The 15133-nt window shown below is 31.4% G+C and overlaps 1 protein-coding gene across 13 annotated transcripts in view; it reads right to left on the bottom strand.

The window, feature by feature from the left end:
• The window catches only part of LOC132758137 (polypyrimidine tract-binding protein 1-like), a 132270-nt gene that overhangs the window by 76570 nt on the left and 40567 nt on the right, over positions 1-15133 (bottom strand). The window lies entirely within an intron of this gene.

Below are 15133 nucleotides of genomic sequence, written 5' to 3'. Positions count from 1 at the left end.
CTTAACAATTTTGATATTTTTTTGATAGTTTCGTATTAAAATCCCATCAATTCACAATGGACAGCAACATTTTTTATTATATTTTTTTAAATAATTTTGATAATTTGATATTGAACACACCCATAAATTAACAATGGACTGTTCTAAATTCAAAACAGGATGAGTCCATTTCACAAATTTAGGTGGGTATAGATCACAGAAGAGAAAGAGAACAACACCCCTAATAGGGTCAGCTGTCAAACATTGTAAAGTAATTTCATATCAACTTTGAGGAGAGCATACAGTTTATCCATACATAATGTAATAAATTATTAATGAATACCATGGCATAAAAACTCCTAAAATAGACATAACTTTGATGCCATAGCAACCTCACTACATTTCTAAGAATATTATCAAATGATCCAACAAATACTATATGATCTTAAAGTTACAATAAAAGATAGTTTCCAGTTAATACAACAAAATACAAAACATATTTAAACAGCTTGACTTTCAGAAAATTGATGGATTCATAAAAGTTTGCCCAAACATGTGTTGTTGTTTTTTGTTTTGTTTTTTCTTTTAAAAGACGTTAAGTGCAGTCAATTAAGTAGCAAATGTAAAAACACCATGAAATATCCAGACTCCTGGAAATTAATGTAGCTCTTGTCATTATTTCATGGCAACCAATTTAATCAAGACAACACTAACACAGAGTACAAGCAGGTCGCACTGACACTGGACATGGCATTTAGCTTCCTTCTAGGTTAACTCTGGTATAAAATAGCTTGATCATGCATATGACTGTGCCCTTTCTTAGGTAACATTTCGAGTACGAGTCTGTCTGCTTAGCTAAATAGGGAGCATCCGACACGTAATTCTGCTGGTTTAGTTCAATAGGGAGAGCACTGGATAAGTAATCAAGAGGTTCAATCGAGCTCTTTGGCATTCAAAAAAACGTTTTACGAGGTCAAACCAACAAAGTACTTCCTTTATTGTTAACTACAGAAGTACCTTAATTCAGTTCCTTTAACCAATACCAGACTTAAGGATATAAACACTGAAACAAAACAAAAAACCAAGGTTCTCAAACATTATAATCTGGATCATAACTATGAGACCACAATCCATTTCCTACAATTATACAAGATTTTAATTGTATAGTGACAATTAGTTAACAGAGACAATAAAGACTATGATTTGAGTGGTGGGCGTAACATTGTTACAAAATATTCTAGAAAATTCATCCAGTTACCTCTGTCTTGCAGTGAATTTGAAGAAAGAGGACATGGCATTGTTTGAGACTATCTCACACTTGACAAGCTCATATTAGACCATGCCTATCTTTATTGCTGTGTAAATAAAGGGACAAGAGAGGAGAGATGAGAGGGGGGGACCACTTGACCACCTCCTTGTATTGTAACACTCATCAGGATATCCTGTCTATATCCTGCTGTATACTGTCGTCGACACATCTCTCTTTCTTCTCACACATCCCGTCATGTACATTGTTTTAAATTGTTTGAGAGCAGATAAAATCATTAATTTTAAGGCGGCAAACAACTTAAGGCTAATCATTTTTATATAATTATAAACCATTGAAAAATTAATATTATGAATTGTTGTAGATATTACTTCAACTACATGGCTATAATTTAACGTTTTCTGTTCTGCCTTAACCATCAGGAATCATTAGTGACTCTTGGACAAATAAATTGCTGCAAATTCAACTGGCCTCAATCTCAGCTGAAAAGCGTTTGGAATTTTGACAAATTATTCACTTAACATTCTTGACCCAACAGACCATTTTAGAGGGTGGGAATTAATGTGGGGTAATAGTTAACCATTTATGATTACCTATTCAACACAAAGAGTAAAATTAAAGATTTTGTGACATTATTTGTGTCGAACTTTCATAGAAAATCATCGAAGCGTACTACACCGTAATCGTATCAGTGTCAACTTATCGGCAGAAATCTGGTAAACGACACCACGACTTCCAACATGTACTTCCAATGACTATTTAATTTCAACTCGGGCATTTAAACTACATGCAATACTTTCATACATGGTAAACTGACCTATAAACCTTGCTTGAACAAGAAAAACAAATGAGACCATCTTCTCTCTTTCAACAAACTTTGTTAAATCGATACCAACTTTTTTTCCTCCTGAACATATCGAGTAGGTCATAAACACATCCACTTTTTTTCAATTTTTCAAATGACAAATCTTTTTTCAAATCATTATACAATTTCTTCCCTCAGTGAGTAAATTTCACAACAAGAGCTGTCCGTAAGACAGCGCGCTCGACTTTTTTATTGCTTGCCAATAAAAAAAGTTTTTGCAGTAAAAGGCAATACAAGAATCTCTGTATTTTTAAAGTGAACAATGGCCATGAGCATTAAGATATTTAGTGAAGAATTATTTTACTGAATTGTGTGATACCCTTGAACACTGCAGCAAAGTTTGAAATGTTTAAGTCAAAAGAGGGCTGGTAAGAAAGAAAAAAAAACTGAGTTGAGCCTTAAATAAATTTAATAGTATTAAACCCACTTTGAGAGAATAAGGTATTTTTACGTCACTCAGAACACCTTGGTAAAAACTTAACCAAGATTCTAAGTCGATAAAAGGCCTTAATTTTTAAAACAAATCCTTGACAGAGTTACCTTCTCTTGCGTACAGATGGGGGTAATGATGTGAAATAGCATTTAAAGTTTCAAAGCAATATCTCAGAGGGTTAAGGCAATAAGTGGATTTTACCCATATTCAATGTATTTTCTAAGTCAAAAAGGGGCATAATTCTGTCAAAAACCTTGACAGAGTTATGTCCTCTTGTCTGTTGATGAAGGTCGTGATGGTAAACAAGTATGGTCAGTTTCAAAGCAATACCTCCAATGGTTTTGAAATAAAGTGAGGTGGTACAAAAAACTTAACCAAGCTCAATACACTTTCTAAGTCAAAAAAGGGCCATAATTCTGTCAAAAACCTTGACAGAGTTATGTACTCTTGTCTGTAGATGGAGGTTATGATGGTGAACAAGTATGGTAAGTTTCAAAGCCATACTTGTAATACTTCTGAAATAAAGTGGGGTGGTACGAAAAACTTAACCAAGGTGTGACGCCAACGCCGACGCCGACGCGAGTAGGATAGCTCCCCTTTTCATAGAAAAGTCGAGCTAAAAATTCTTAATTTTTAGTATTTTCTCACTTTTAATTAGGTTTGTAACAGTACACCAGTACATATACGTTTTCTGTACTTTCTTCGATAATCACCAATATCATTTTCTTTTAGCATGAAAGCTTTTTCTATTTCAATATTTATCTTCGACCTTGATCAAATAAAACTTGATAGAAGAATCTTTCGATCTGAGGGGTATATAGAAATACTGTGACAATGGAAAAGGTCTTAATTCAATTCAAACTTTATATCTGATCTTTCCATTCATTTTTCAATTTTTGTCCATAAAATTTCATGATAATTGGTTCAATTCATCATAAATATTGGAATGAAAGGGAACGTAATTTTATACTATATAGCAAGCTAAGACATATAATAATTTAAGAATGTATAATCACAGTCAATGTCAAATCAACTTCATAAATTTTATTCAAGTCATAACATAATTTAATAATCAAATGTTTATATAATTGCATTTAATATAGTTATTTTTAGTCCCTTAACTTGCAGAATCTCTTCAACACATCCAGTTTTCATTTTCATATCTGTTGTTGTGTATTACCAATTTTGGCGACATCTGATGAAAATTTAAGTTAATCGAGCCTTCTTAACGCTGCATGGGTCCTGGCCACAACAATGCCGACATAGACAAGGCAGTACTGGGCAGAAGGGTTTTTGTGAAATATAATAAATTTGTAAGCAATATTACTCTTGATGAATTCAGACAAAAAATTTGCTTTTTCATAGGTTGTCATCATATCAACAATATCAAATCAAATTTTTACACTCATATTTTATTGACCAAAGATGATCACGCATGTCCAAGACTCCCTGATGTAATTTCCAGATGGATGCGAGACTGTCATATAGGTTTAAAATAGAAACAAACAATCACAATTGTCTGCTACTGTAAATAATTAAATTGTACACGTTCATCAAACTGACATTAAATTAATCTTCTGTGCAATTTTTGTCGCTCAATCAGTAGCTACAGTACCTTTAACATGCTAGAAAACCTCATTTGAGGCGTGTCACGACAAAACCAACATAATGGGTTTGCGACCAGCATGGATTCAGACCAGCCTGCGCATCTGCGCAGTCTGATCATGATCCATGCTGTTCGCTTACAAACCCTATAGCAAGTAGAGAAACTGATAGCAAACAGCATGGATCCTGATCAGACTGCGCGGATGCGTTCATTTCTTCTACCATTGTGACAAATTACCACTTCTGACAAAGTAAAAAAGTATTGCCTTTACTTTCATAAATTACACTTTTCTCAACCCAAATGACAACATTTGGTATTCTAGTGCCCCTGCAAATGCCTGTGACTGCAGACTTCTGAGGGTTGCACATTCAAGACCCCCATTTTCTCTTCTTATCAATGGAATTATATTAATATGTCACAAATAAAATAGATTTTCTAAAAAGCCCTAAGCCAACATCTTAAATGGTTTTTGTTACTGTACACAACTTTAATTTACGTCACATGAACATGTTCACGAGTCTCTCCGATCCGGAGCTGCTAAGCCTCAGGTATAATCGCGAGTGCTTTGCTTGGCAAGATTGCAGGATTTTAAGCATTGCTAAGTGTAGATTAAATAATTACTGCAGGTTAAAAAAAAGCAATCTCCAAAAGACTAAACTAATAATAGATTTTCTAATTTTCTGATTGTCATTGTGAATGAAAATACCTGATGTTGCTATAGAAACCATTTTGTATAATGAGGAGACATATTTCTCAATAACAGCAAATAGTAGAAAATATTAGGCAGATGCTAGCTATCACAGGAATAAATTACACTCATTTAGAGGCTGCGGTTGTTTTAATTGACATTTCATGCAATACTTTAAATGCTATACATCATTCCTAGATACCTGTAAATGACTTTTAATTAATTTCTAGGCATATTTAGTTACATCACTTTCCCTGTAACAAAATCTGTTCATATAAAAAGCTACAACTTCAGTTACACTGTAAATTGTGTTTCCCCCCATGTGTAATTGATATATTGATAAAAAAATATCTCTTTGTTAACCAGAAATTTCAACATTTATTAAATTTTGTAACTTATATTGTTATGTCAAACCAACAAATCTAAATTACAAGGCCATAACTATGAATCACAGCCTAAAAACAGCCTAAAAAAGGCTCTGCAAGCTTACAAATACAAATCATAGGCTTACAAATATGGTCTTATCAGTGACAAACTTATACAAATATAAATTAAAAGCTTACAAATATGAATCAAAAGCTTACAAATATGAATCAAATAGGAGTCAAAAATCAAAAGCTTATACTAACATGATTGACACAAGCTTGAATAACAAATATGGAACATGGATCAAAAGCTTACACATATGAATCAAAAGCTCAAAAATTACAAATAAGAATCAAAAGCTTACAAAATGAATCAAAAGCTTATGAAATGAATCAAAAGCTTACACAAACATGATTCACAAGCCTACCCTTACAAATATGGATTACAAGTTTACAAACATGGATCAAAAGCTTACAAATATATATCAAAAGCTTACAAATAAAAATCAAAAGCTTACAAATATGGATTACAAGTTTACAAATATGAATCAAAAGCTTACAAATATGGATCAAAAGCTTACAAACATGAATCAAAAGCTTACAAATATGGATCAAAAGCTTACAAATATGATTCAAAAGCTTACAAATATGATTCAAAAGCTTACAAATATGAATCAAAAGCTTACAAATATGAATCAAAAGCTTACAAATATTAATCAAAAGCTTACAAATATGAATCAAAAGCTTACAAATATGAATCAAAAGCTTATACAAGCATGATTCACAAGCCTACCCTTACAAATATGGATTACAAGTTTATACAAACATGGATCAAAAGCTTACAAATATATATCAAAAGCTTACAAGTATGAATCAAAAGCTTACAAATATGGATCAAAAGCTTACAAATATTATTCAAAAGCTTACAAAATTATGGATCAAAAGCTTACAAATATGATTCAAAAGCTTACAAAATTATGAATCAAAAGCTTGCAAACATGTATCACAAGCTAACAACAAATAATTGGCCGAATCATCAGCAAAAGCTTATATCTTTTTAATTATAGTAAAAGCTCTTTTGAAGGTTACTAACAAAACACATAGTATTTAAATTGACACACCTTTCTTTCAATGTAAACAGTAAACTTAATTTAACATCAAATATAATTTTTCTGGCAAGACATAAAATACCAACAAAAAATATAAATCACCTGTACATAGACAAATTTTATTTAATTTACTTATCTGATCAAGAAAAATTTATTGCTTTCTTCAGCAAAGGGTCAATTGATAAAACTCTAAACATATATACCTTAATATGAATACATCAGTTATTTTGAAGAATGCTTTTATAACTATGTCATATACTCTTAAGCTTACATCATACGCAATACTGTCATAAGTTATCCTTTAAGCATTAAAGAGATACGACTATCTGCCTTCAAAACTTTCAAAATGCTTGTCATATTTTCAGCCAAAGTTTTCATGCAATAAATAAATGCAATAGTTAAGGATATAGAATATTGTGCACTGTGTTTTCTTTTGTCACTACAATTATAAATAATAATGACCAATACTTAATCAGGGTGCTTCAAATTGAATGATATTGAAGAACAAAGGGGATGAAAAAAGAAGAAGGAAATTGAGATTTTTTTTAAACTATGATCAAGATTAAATATTGTATCTTGTGTTATAAAAATATCCATGCACCATACTTCCTTTCATTTAATATTTCTCTTAAATGAGAAGTTGGGGCTGAAAATGGCAACAGAACTTAAAGTAACCTGAAATTTTTTATATAGCGGATAAAATCTATAAAAAAAACTTAAATTATCATGAAATGAATGAAATTACTTAATTTTTTGTAATATTTAACTGATTCAGTAAATAAGTGGATGAAATATAAACTTAACATTAGCTTAACAAAATAATTTCCATGAAATGCCAATTTTAAATTGTTTTTACATGGGTGGATAAAATATCAACCAGGTGAACATAATATGGAGTTATTTTTTACAAGGTAGCTTCACAAATTACACAAGATACATATAATTACTACAACTTGTTATATTAAATAACCTGCAAGGAATTTCAAGTTTGGATTTCTTTCATCAACCAAGCTACCTTAAAAGGAAGAGCACAAAAGCAGGTCAACAGGAATTCAATATTTTCAAGGCATTAAAAAATTCAACCACCAAGAATGAAAAGTAAGAATACTAAGTATCTGAAACGAGTAGAAATCGATGATTCATTAAAGTACATCTGACTGACACATTGGAAATTTTGAAATATTTTACAGGCTTCCAATTCTGTGTCAATACATGACAACAACAAAGGTAAGTCAGGTCTATACAAGAATACAATTATGAAATCCATTTCACAAACATTTAGGGCTTTTCTTTTTTTTAATTGCACAGATTTTCCACTCTCCTCCCTTCAATTATAAGCTATATATCATAGACAGGCCGGGACTAAAAGCTAATCGCTTTTAAAAACATTTTAGCTGGCATTGTTGACTTTAAATTATTGACCTACAGTAAAAGCCTTGGACAATGGTACTAATTACCAAACTGTCCAAATATAACAGCCATATGATATTTATCTATGGATCAAATGTTTGTTTAACTGCCAATAAAGCATGCAGCACAACATTTGCCCTAAAAGCCCTAGTGGTTGTAGCCTTTGTCAATATTTAGCCATGGACTGTCAACACACCTGGGTTTTCAACAATCTTGTTTCCATGGCGATAAAATACTTCTCAAACATACTTTTGTAAACCTCATTTCAAAACCATTTGTACTTCAAATATTACAGTGGATATCTCCAAACTATGTGTAGTGTCAATAAAACACTTAGTGACGTTTAAGACTTTTCACAGGTCCCGATGATGTTTTATGCATGTACAATGTCATAAACTTTACAATCACATCTTCACATCTACACAAATACAGAAAGCATGCATATTAATTCAGAAATTGGCCTCAAGTCTGAATACAACTATAAATCTACATGACCTTGAGGCCATGACTACAAAAGCTTACAATAAACCAACAATATGGTATCTCCAACCAAAATCAGTTTGATTATTTCCCCCAGAGGGTACTTTCAATATAATATAGTATAAAGACAATAGAAATGTGAATACTGACTGGAACCACCTATCCTTGAATTATAGCTGACAAATAATAAAGAAATCAAGGAAGCATGCTACAGACAAGACCACAAATCCCTGACAGATGGATGAAAACCTGCCCACACTCATCCCAGGGGGTGTATAACTCAACAAGAATTCTGACAGAAATAACAACTATTGTATCAAAACAATTATTTACATCAGATTTCCTTGTAATATCACTGAAAAAAATATTCCAAGAACACTTTCATTGTTGTTAAGCTTAAAATATATGCATGCATTACAATTTAAAATCTTCTGTTTTAGCCAAGTTTATATGTCACGTGGTCAGATAATATGATATGGTCATTAACAAATATTTATATACTAATCTTATTAAAAAAAACTGTTTTTAACAAAAACTTGAAATGAAGAATTTACATTGAAATTTCCAAGAGAGAGAAAAAAATCGCCCAAGTTGTCATACATTGTCCAGGGCTCAGTCGCTTAATGACAATGCACTCACTTTACTACCAATCTTCACCCTTTGTCATTGGTATGTTAAAACTTTTTACTGGATGGTTCTATATTAAGCAATCATTTCGGTTTTTTTTTTACAGAGAAGTTACTCTCCTCAGGCAGAAAATCATCAGCTTAATTGCAATTAACGATTTCCATTCAACAGTAACCATAATGCCCGTAATTACTTTAAGCTCACGGCATCAGCATAACAATTAAGATTTTTCGATCATGACAATTTATTAACATAGGAAAACCGTCTCGAATAAAGATCTATTGTCTGAAAATGTTTCTCCATAAGCGTTATTTTCGACGTTTTGCAAATTCATTTTAAACATACGTCAATATTAAGCTTTTACGACGAAAAAGTTGTTTTTCAGTATTGATTAACAGTAATGAAAATTAGGACAATGTTTACCAAAAATCTAAAGCAAACATTATCGGCATTATTTCAACCTATCAATAGTTCGGTAACTAACAAAGGTACGTGCCAATCAATGGTCATAATTGCAAATTTATCAGCGAGCATTGCGGGACTTCCATGATAAAATATGACTGTCAACTTAAACATAAAGTCCATGTTGCACTTGTGGTTATACTTCTTTCCGTGTACCAATTGTTCTACTTTGTTTCACAATAAGGTAGGGAAGTTTAAAAATTGATACTTTCATGGTGACACAACAGTATGAGACACTTAATATCTCACTTCAATGTCAAATAATCCCTGCGAGACTGTAAAACTGTCGCTATACTGTAATTCAACCAGAAGGCCAGGACAGTATTCTTGCGAATTTTAAGTTTTTGGATGCTTGGAAAGAGCTACATTGCTTTCATCATAATTTGTGAGAAATCAGCCCCCACTGTGTATTATATAAGTACCATAATATACTTATTTATGCCACAATGTGTAACAGGCCTATGGTTGGATCCATACTGTATCACAGATTTATGATGTATGCCATAGTGTATCACAGATATTTATTTATGCAACAGTGTATTATAAATGATTTTTTTGTGCACTTTATTGCATTACTATACAAGAGCTCAGTATGTGAAGAGAACATGAAATGTATTGAAAGTCTGTACAATAAATTAATACTAATTGATTTACCAGAATGATATGTATTAAAATAACAAACAAACTCCAACGAAAATAAATTTCAACACGATCAAACGATGCAATAATGCAAACTTAATACAAAGTTATTTCAAGCTCGAATTCCAAGGTTTTACATATCTAATATTCTTTACAACCACTTTTGCGAAGAAAACATACATATTTAATAATATTCATCAATGGCTAGTATATTGGCTACCATAGCAACCTATAATCTTGATCATGTCAATAACTGCAAAAACAATCAAATCTCTTAAAAGACTGTTCCTAATCTTAAACATCAAAATGCTAAGGCAAACACTTCTAACCATTAATACCAAAACAAAAGACTTTCTGCCTAATAACCTAATAGGAAATTTTAAATAATTAATATGTAAAATTTAGCTTTCTTTTATGTTTGAAGTGGTTTTAGTAACCAGAGACAAAGCTTGGTATAAGAAGCAAGTGATTTTTGATATATGACACCATCTGTAACACATTGATGTCACACTAAAACATTTGTAAATTTCATTTCCAGTATCTTTAAAAATCTGTTGGGGGGAAAAAAAGTCTGAAAATAATTTGAAATTCCAAGAAAAGGTGAATAAATCATTTGTCATCGGAAAAATGAATATGTAAATTTGTATCAGGCTGAATTTTGAAGACATTATAATATAAAGAAATGCTTTTACGAAGGAAGCTGCAAAATACCCAGGTGAAAATACTTAATGTTGACAGAACCACCAACAATCCACTAAAATGCTTCTTAAACCTTATTTAACCAAATGGACTTGACTAGCTTCCATTTAAGGACCTTAACCTGAAAAACTTCAATGACACAAGCACGGAACATTTCATCTACAATACAGCACTGTTCCAAAATGCCAAAAAAGGTTAATTTTATAGCAAAGTAAAAAAAAAAATATTTCAAACAGCCTAAATTAATTTGATAATTGCAAACCTTATCTTTGATACTAGGAAGGATAAAACTAGTACATTAAACAGAGAGATCAATAAAAATAGAAGTCCCTTGTGAAGCCTTCCCAAAGATAAGCCAAATGTCAATGTTTACTGGGTGATCAACGTGCCCCAAAAACATCCATAGTCATGATCTAACATGAACATATCTTATATCTTACAAAGGCACATATTTCATACATTAATAGCTACTGAATATTAATTTGTTATTGCTTTAACATTTGCCCAGTCAGATAAATTTGAAAATGTATTTTGTCATTATACTTTGAAGTTGGAGTTTTTGCTCATTATTAATTTACTGGACAATTTGATGCAGTATCAACATGCTTAAATAATGCTCATGCAGCCAGCATTCTTCAGTCAAGTCTGACTGCAAGAATGTACTGGTTCAGGTAAGGCTTATTTTCTATGCTAGTGGCAAAGACTAATAAATTATAGCTATTAGTTCTGAAGCATAAAAGATAAATCTATCATCATTAGAAAGTAGCCAACTTGACTGCAACTTCAGAACCTTAGAAAGTCCCATGCTAATTCAAAACCTTAGAAAGTCCCATGTAAAACTTTCAGTCCTTTGCCTATAACCAGATAGTAAAGTCCTCTTATTCTAAACACCAAACCCTTTGAATGAAGGTTAGGATATATCTGAAGCTATTTTTAGTGCACATAAAAAAAATCCACCCAACATAACAAAAGTAGGTGACTGTAATGGCCAGGTTATTCATGGAATAAACAACATTTTCATGCAGTTTAATCAAAATGTATGTAAACTTCTTGCCTACTTGGCAAAGAAGAGTGTCTGCTGTTCTATGAGCAGCGTTGCAATGGTAAGAATGCTCAAACCTCATTGCTGCCTCAGTCAGTTACCTTATATCATATTTCCAACATGATGTAGTGACTACATATAATAGGAAGTTGTTTATACTAATACTATAGCAATTTTAATAGCAAAACCCTCCCCAAAAATAACACTATTTCATACACTGTTTTAATTTATTACATTATCATTTTCTACCTTACCTAAAGGATTTGCATAGCAATAAGGAAAAACATTTTCTTGAGTTACACGGTTTTCTTTGTGCTCACTTTTAATAACTTTCAAACCGTTATAACAGTGAAATTTTACACCCATTATAAGCTTTAATTTTATCATCAAAAACAGCATGACAATATAATGGCGGATAGATAAAGACGTTTTTCAATTTAATGTTTGAGCATGCCAATAACAGAATCATTTGAAAAGGTTTACACCACAATTTTATGACCTGTTAACAAGGAATTCATTTCCCACACTATTCTATTGGTGAATTAACACATCCCTTACTTTTTAATTGAATTCTAAGCTTGTGTACAAACCTTGGCATTAAAAAAATTTTACCACCTTAAAAACCAGATAAAATGTATAACAATGCACCTGGATATTTGCACATTATTTTTCTATAATCACAAAAAGAAATCTGTTTCAATAGAAACCTGCACATGTTTTTCTTTGTGATATAAATGTAAGCAAAGATGATGTAACCATTGTAATGAAGATAGTAATCTTTAAACAAAGCTGTTCACAGTGAAAACAACATACAAATATCCTTAAGGCAAGCGCATTACAAAAAGGGGCCTCAGATTAAAACTATTTCCTGTCAAAACAAATTCTTTCTGTAATTACATAGTATGACAGCAATAGATTGACTTACACTTAAGGTACAATTAAGTTATCAGCGTGGTTTTTTTTAACGGTAGTCTCTTGTATTGAGCCCAGTAATTATCACCCAATTAGGACATCATTGTCGCAGACAGGATATCATTAAAGCAAAATACAAGTTAGACAAAAGACATTTCAATGTCTTCTCAACTTGAACTTTTCATAACATTAATCTAAAACATGCAAATCCCATCACAATTTCTGGTGCAAATTTTTTTTTAAATCATTATGTTTTGGGTTTTTTTTTTATGTTTTGATTTTTATTGTGAAAAGTACTACTGTAATTTCATGATCACTGTAGATGATGTTTATACTTGAATTAATGAGGACATAGTACAAAGTCCTTAAAACATTTAATGTTATGTTTTGTCCATATTTATTTATATATCATCATGAAAAAGTATAATATTGTTATAAACCCTTAAACCAACTTAAATGAACTTGTCCATCTTTCAATCTCTAATAAAACCATTCATAATTTTTTAAGGGAAATTTTCAAAAAATGTATTGACTGAATAGCAAACAGTGCAGACCACTATCAGACAGCACAGATTTGCCAGCTGATCTTGGTCTGCACTGTGCGTATGGTCACTGTTCTGTTCTGTTCTGGTCTGACCAACAGGTTAAGATTTACAGAACAAATGATACACTTGTAAGTCATGAACATGAATAGTGCATTTCGTGCTGAAAACAACAGTAAAGTTATTGTCTATTTTTTTCATTAACAATAATGACTAGTATTATAACAATTTCTCATCTGCACATGATACATGATGTATCATTGTTTTCAGTTCAACTTTTTCTTCAGGATTTCCCACAATGTGTGTTATTATTCATGTTTTTGATATTCATTGTTTTTGGGGGTTTTTTTTATTTTTTATCCATAATTATGTTATAACCAGAATTCTTAGTTTTAAAATGAACATTTGTACTAATCAGTACTTTAGACTATCAAGAACTAATCATGCAAAATGTCCCCCCCCCACCCCCATGGTGAAACCATGACTGTAATATATATATATACACTTTTTTCTTCCTATTTTTCAAAAACAATGTAGAGTACAGTGGCTCGATCTTAAGTGACAGAAAAATAAAATTGTTAACAGACTTAAATCCAGTAACCATTTAATTACATACCCTTCACATTTGCTACTTCAATGTTTCATTTAGCCCGGATAATTGAATAAACTTAGAAAACATTCCAGAGAAGTAAAAGTTCTTCTCAAGGGCAGTGAGGGCAAAAATATAAGGGCAAAAAAAACTTGAAATCAAATGTCTTACTTATAATGAATATATTTGGTCTATAAATTTTTATCCCAATGAAATTGTATTACATGTCTTAGTACATATATTTAACTCATTTCTGTAGTTCCCGCAAAATAAATTTGGATTTTTTTTAAAATGCATTTTTCAAATATTACCTAGCATAATAACAAATAACTTAATATTAATTGTTAACTTTTTTTATCTAACCTCTTGTTATAAGGTTGTAAAATATCAATCAAGTTATACCAAAGCATTAAGTGCACAAAAGTCTTCTGTTTTGTCAATTTAATTAATAAACGCTGAAGGATTCTGGAAAACTAAATGACTGCGCAATCATTACTTTGTTTTAATCAAGAGCATAAGATTCTTATTTTTTTGTCATTTTTTTTTTTTTGCACATCATGATTATGGGAATTCTAAATATTTCAATTGGATCTTGACTGTATTACAGTGCTAACTTTGTTCGTGCCCCATCAGTCATTATTTTCCAGCACTTTAGAATGTACACAAAAATCCGGAAGTTATTACAAACAACTACTCGAGAGCCTGTCAAGTTACTTTAACTTCCACCGTCACGTTACTTTCTTCTACACTTTATACAAAAGTGGAAAACTACATGAATATAATATAAAATATTAATGCAGTCACATGCAAGAAGATGCTCTGTTTTCTACTAATGGTTTTGACCTTATAATCAGTCAAAATTATCCCAAACAAAACCCTTGGTGCCTTCAGTTTCAGAAAAACTAAGGAAAGAGATCTATTATACATTAAATGACCAAACTCAAACCAATAGGTTAACCATGGGCAATTCATTCTAAAAACTGAAACTTACAAGTCCAAGTATAGTAATGGACCAAATTTGGCAATGAAAAAAAAACAACCTAATAACTGAAAAAGCCATCTGAAAAGTTTGTATTTCATATAAACTTAGTTCATTTACTTACACAAATGAAAGTTTTCACTTAAAAATAAGGAGATATGTGACTTAAGGTATGAGGGGCTTCCTGTTCTATTGTTAAAAATCACATTCAAGTGGTGTTTCACAATCAGTTACTACTGTAATAAATGTACATTGACAGCATTTTTACACATATCTTGTGTAACAATAGTGAAACAAAAATAAACATTTGGTAAACAGCTTTCAAAACCACCTCAAATAATAGAAATATCCTGAAATTTAAAACTTCCTCGTACATCTGAAAGGCGGATGGACAAATCTATCTGTTTTTAACATCAGCAACTGGATTGACATCAATACCT

Source organism: Ruditapes philippinarum, unplaced genomic scaffold (assembly GCF_026571515.1).
Source record: "Ruditapes philippinarum isolate M1 unplaced genomic scaffold, ASM2657151v2 ctg680_1_1_1_1, whole genome shotgun sequence".
Lineage (NCBI taxonomy): Eukaryota > Metazoa > Mollusca > Bivalvia > Venerida > Veneridae > Ruditapes > Ruditapes philippinarum.
Note: the sequence above shows the minus strand (reverse complement) of the source record. Positions and strands in the feature narration are given on the sequence as shown.